A 5,704-nucleotide genomic window follows, 5' to 3' on the forward strand; every position below is an offset into this window, starting at 1 on the left:
AGAGTCAAGAGGGTTACTCTGGAGGCTATTCTTATGCAAGCTTCAACTAGATATTGCTACTTACCATGGTTTGCCAATCCCCAACTAAAACCACTCCTGCCAATGGTTTTTTTTCTTTAGGCATTCCTGCCTAAAGAACACCTCGGGTTCTATCGGAGATTCTACAAAGGTTCCATGCATTATGATTACTTTCCAGAAACCAACAACGTCCAGATGGGTTCCTAGGTCAGATAAGTCCTGAAGCCCAGGAGGATCAGCCTCTCCACAACATCAGCTAGTTCCATCCCTCTATTCTATATTATCGAAAGCCCTTTTCAACATGAAAAAGTTAGAATGGGTATATCCCAAATACCACTAAAGAGTGGGAAAAAGATCAAAGAAGATGGTGGAGTTATAACAGAGAAGATAGGATTTAGCAGATTAGTATAACTGCTGATTTTTTTTTTTACATGGGCAGGCACCAGGAATCGAACAGGGGTCCTTTGGCATGGCAGGCAAGCATTCTTGCCTGCTGAGCCACTGTGGCCCACCCTGATTTATTATATTGAGATTTCTTTTACTCTCCAGTGTCTTGGAGCAGCTAAAAGGAAAATCTTAATATTGTGGAACTGTAACCCACACCAAACTCTGAAATCTGTTCTATAACTAATTATTGCAATGTGCTTTGAAATGTATTGTTATTTTGTATATTTGCTATTTTTCACAATAAAAAAAAAAAAGAGGCAATTAGACTCCCAGACCCTCCTCCACCCTGCATGTCCAAAGACAGTTCTCTTTAGGGTTCTTTCTTTGGGGAATCCCTTATATCAGTGTTTTAAGGACTTTTTTTTTATTTTCTTATTTTTATTTTTTAGGGCAGAGGCATTCCCAAGAGAAGAATCTCCCAGTCTCCTGCCTGGAAGTTACTAATTAAGCTGGCTGATAGCCATCTGGAAAGAAAGTAAGATAAGAGGACTGGAAACTTAACATTCAGTATGTTGGTGAATGAAAAAAACTGAGGGTGAGCAAGGTGCCTTAGTCAGGTGCAGGTAAATCTGTGAGAAAAAAAAAGAAGGGCAGTGCAATGGTGGCTCAGTGGCAGAATTCTCACCTGCGGGGACCCCAGGTTCGATTCCTGGAGCTGCCCATGCCAAAAAAAAAAAAAAAAAAGGCATAAAACTGCATTGTCTTAAATAAGAGAAATTAATTTCTATTTCATGTAACAATCCAATAGTAGAGGGCTGGTAGAACAACTCTGCCATTCTCCACAAACATCTTCCATCTCTGGGGCCAACGATGCCAGTTCCAATTCTCACATTCTCCTGGCCAATGGGAAGAGGGGAGGGGAGGCAGTGCACAGGTGCGTAGCTTTATAGGGGTGAGACCCCCCAATTACACACATCTCTCTCTCACATCCTATGGGCCAGGATTCAACCACATGGCCATGCCAAGCTGCAGAAGAGTTCGGAAAAGGTGGGCCTTAGCTGAGCACTCACGTTCCAGCTAACACTCAGGAAGTGTGTCATTACAGAAGGGGAAATGGGTCTTGAGCACTCACCTTTACCACAGAGCATGAGAGATTTACCCTGCCTGGGTCATAGGACAAGTTAGGAGAGGAAAAAGTCTAGAATTTAGGATTATTGACAATTAGTGCATTGCTCTGTCTATCCTCCCATCCTGTCTGCCCCTTCCTAAACCCCAGGCACACCACAACTGGGAGCAAGAAGCATTTACAGGGATGGGGGAATCGACTCAGTTTTTCCCACCCCCCCCCCCACCCCCCGTCTCTAGCTGGGTGAGAACAAACTGTACTGAACTGGGGCGGGGGGGGGGGGGGGAGTAGGAGGGGGTGTCAGTCACAGAACAGCCAAGAAAGCAAGGGCTAGGAGAATAGGCCTCCTCAAGGTTACTTGCATTTTTCACATATGAAAAGACAAAACCTAGAAAAGAAGCTTGTACTACAGCCATGAGGGACTCTGGCTAGATTTAGGAGATGACAGGGATAGTTGTTCCACCAAAATGAGTGCAGAAATTTCCCTTCAGGTTCTAGAAAATTTGATCAGAGGGAGATGGTAAAAATAATCAAGGTATTTCCAATATCGTTGTTATAGTATACAATATTTTAATACAATTATACAACAAGTAAGCATAAGAAAAAAAGTATTTGCATTGGAACATGAAATTCTACACTATAGAGATGCTAGAACCACCTGAGGCCCCTCACACCGTCATAGTGAAAATTTTTTCATCAAAAGTCACTAAACACCTCTATTCCTCAAGAAGTTTAATTTGATAATATTTGTCAGGAACTTGAATTTATCTCTTTTCATTTATTTTCAGTTATTGTTCTCCTTTGACAAGAGGATAAGAAAACACAATTATAAAGAGAAAAAGCATGTAAGGTATATTGAGCATCTATCATTAATTTCATTAAACAGGATTTCATTTAATTCTCATAACAACCCTGTGAAGTAGGGCTTTTGTTCACTTCAATATTATAGATGAGTTTTGAGGATCAGAAAGGTTATGTGATTTCTCCAAAGTCTCAAGACCAAGAGGAAGGGGAAATGGGATGCAGATCCATATCTAACTCAAAAGCTCATGGGTGTCCCACTTATTGGCTCATTGCCTATTTGCTAACCGGCGAAAAGCTGAGACTACAGTGGGTGCTACACCACCCAACTGGCTGGACATGCATGCGCTCTGGGCACCAGCCCATGTGCACACACAGACATGCACACCCACAATCACAAAACATACACAGAAGGGCTGGAGGAGGAGGAGGTTGAGGAGAAGAATGTAACATTTGGTATTAATGACAAAAGTGAATCCAAGTAGTCTTCATGGGAAACCAGTTCTCCGTTGGACTTCCTTACACTTATTTTATGGTTTGGAGCGGGTTTTGTTTTGAGTTACACACAAGGGCATCATAATGTTTTCTGGGCCCTGGCCCCCTGAGCTCAGTCAAGGGTTCCAGGAACCTGACTTCCAGGCTGAAAGCTTGTTTTACAAGGCTCACTCTGCTCATGAAGGCTCAAAGAAAAAGTCAAGTCCCTCATTTAGCCAAGTTTGCTAATATGATGAAACAGTACATAACAAAGAGGCGTTTGCCCAAAAGAAATTGTTAACACAACTCAGGATAGAAGGAGGGCAACCCTCTGTGCTTGCTCACAGTACAGATGTGTCTTCTCCAGGGTCTCAGGGTCCACCAGACAGAGAATGGCTTCCAGAGACTAGCTCCGTTATACCAGCGCCCTGTCGCCAACCTGCTCAGAACACCTCTCTGACAGAAACAAATAGCGGGTATCAGGTAGCGTGCAAGATGGAGCAGGAGGAGGGTTGGTGTTTTTCAGTAATGGGAAAAGGCACTTGGCCACTGGGTTACCGAATGCTTCTGTGTCTACAGCAAATGTAACAGGGTCAGGCTTTTCCCTTCTCACGGCTGGTGGAGCCTATTTTGAACCCTTTATATAAAAGGTTCAAATGCTATCACTTACGACTAAACAAGCAACTAAAGCTTTCACACAGCCCAGAAAAATAATCAGGCAATTTACAAATGTGCTTCTAATGTGAGGGAACAACAATCTGCGTGTTTAAAAACGATACACTTTGTCACAAGTACTGGAGGAATAAATATAATTCTCTGTAAGATGCGAAGAATTAAAACCTTTGAGTCATTCAAAGACATTGCTTCTTATTCTGTGACTCTAATAACCCGAGTGAAGAAATATTTGACTTAAAACCCAAATAGTCTGCTTTGGAAAAGAAAGTAAAAGGATCCCAATTTGATAATGGATCATTGTTCTTCTCTTCTATGGACCAAAATGTCTCACAAGGAACACTTTCCAGATATGTTTATGAATGGGAAAATTCATTAAGACCACTTAACTGGTAAATATTTCTTAAAGGAAAGCTTTAAGCATGAAATTTGAAAGGGCAGAGAAAACAGCTTAACGGACCTACTAACATAAAGCCCCACCCTAGGTGTCACCTTTTGCCTTAAAGGTCTCTCTGATCTAAAATGTGCTGCTTCCTTCCTTAACACAGGTCTCACCTCAAAGGCCACAAAAGCCTATATCATCCACTCAAAACAGGGCCAGACTCTTTCCCCACCAATTACTTCATTTTCTCCATAGTCTTTTTACTGTCTTAAATGACCTGGCTTATTTATTTGCATGCTTGTTTCTCTGTCTCTCTATGGAAACTCCAGGAGAGCAGGGACCTTGTCTGTCCTGTTCAATGCCATATGCCTAGTTTCCAAAGCAGAGTCTCCCACCCTTGTGAGTGCATCAAATTGCCCTGCAGGGTTGTTCAAACACAGATCACTGATCCTCACACCCAGGGGATCGGATTCAGTAGATCTGGGGTTGGCCAGAGAATTTGTAGTTGTGACAAGATGAGGCTGAGGCTAGTGGTCAGCGACCATACTTTGAGAATCCCTTCTCTGAAGAGTGCCAATGCAATAAGTGACTGGAAGCCTGCTTCTCCCTGCCCTGGGTTTTCTCTCCACTTTGGAGATGGGGAAGTTTAAGATCTAAGAAATGAAGCTGGCATGTCTGGTGCTGGAGAAATAACTGGGAAAGGGAAGCAACAGGTGCTTTGGGAGATGAAGGGAAGCAACAGGTGCTTTGGGAGGTAAAGCTGACAAGAGTTTCTCACTCATTTATAATTAATGGTTTAGTGATTTAGTGGTTATTGGTTTGTTTAAACACTGAAAGCTGCTACAGCAGACAGCAGGTAATAGAATGAAATATGGAAACCATAGGCTTTTTTTTTTTAAATACATACAAATCCAACGCATAATACTTTGGAGAATAGGAAAATATCATTGGGCTGCAAAAACAAAGTGGCCTGCTCTCTGGAGTTGTCTAAAGTACAAATAATAATGGCTAATATTTATTGAGCACTTGCCTTGTGCTAAATACCGGGTTAAGTGTTACGTCCCTTATTTCCTTCAGTCTTCCCACTGACCCAGTGGACAGCCACATTCACTGGAATGATAGTACCTATTTACGTCCTGTCACAAACACGCATTTGCCTCATAACCTCTAAGTGCCGGAAATGGCATATTGTTCCATAGCAGGGATGAATCGTATTCCACAAATGCAGCTGTGCAAGAAACGTCACATTTCTTTTATTTCTGTAATTCAGCTCACATCTGGCTCCAAGGCTCCATGGGGCTGGCACTGTATCCATTCCCGGGTGCTCTTGTGGTACCCATAAAACCGGAGTGGCGAGAGCCCTGGTAGGCTAGGCCTTGATGGCTTCTGCTGAGACCACCGAGGCTGGGCCCAGAAACACCGCTGGTCCAAGGCGTGAACGAAACCTCGAACCCAGCTCCAGTTGGGGCACCTCAGCCATGTCTTTCTGAGGTCTTGCCACCCAACAGGTACTGCCAATGTATAAGACCAACAACCCATGTTTCTGAATGAGGATCTCTCGTCTTTTCTTTCCAGAATAATCTTCTCAAGCAGTTTGGTTTCCTGAAACCAACAGCTGGGAAGCTGGCAAGCAATTTCTGCCTTGTATCCCACAGCATCCTCTGGTATAGAGATGTTTCTGTTTCTTTCCCTCCTCTTTCTCCTAGGGGTGGGCTAGGGTGGGGATAAGGGGAGGAGGTAGGGTCGTTTAGTGTGGAAAGAAGGAGAGCCAGCCTATCTGCCATATTTGAATTCAAGCAGGAACCGGAAGCTGAGGGGGGAAACAGGAAGTGATGTCACAGGAA

General features: G+C 43.3%; 1 long non-coding RNA gene across 1 annotated transcript; it reads left to right on the forward strand.

The window, feature by feature from the left end:
- The first annotated feature begins 249 nt into the window (after window positions 1–249).
- Window positions 250–2,364, forward strand: LOC143677281 (uncharacterized). The gene is made up of 3 exons (XR_013172489.1): window positions 250–327; window positions 855–940; window positions 2,320–2,364. It is a non-coding gene; the product is annotated as an uncharacterized LOC143677281 (long non-coding RNA).
- The last annotated feature ends 3,340 nt before the right edge of the window (window positions 2,365–5,704 follow it).

The sequence above is a fragment of the Tamandua tetradactyla genome, chromosome 3 (genome assembly GCF_023851605.1).
Source record: "Tamandua tetradactyla isolate mTamTet1 chromosome 3, mTamTet1.pri, whole genome shotgun sequence".
Lineage (NCBI taxonomy): Eukaryota > Metazoa > Chordata > Mammalia > Pilosa > Myrmecophagidae > Tamandua > Tamandua tetradactyla.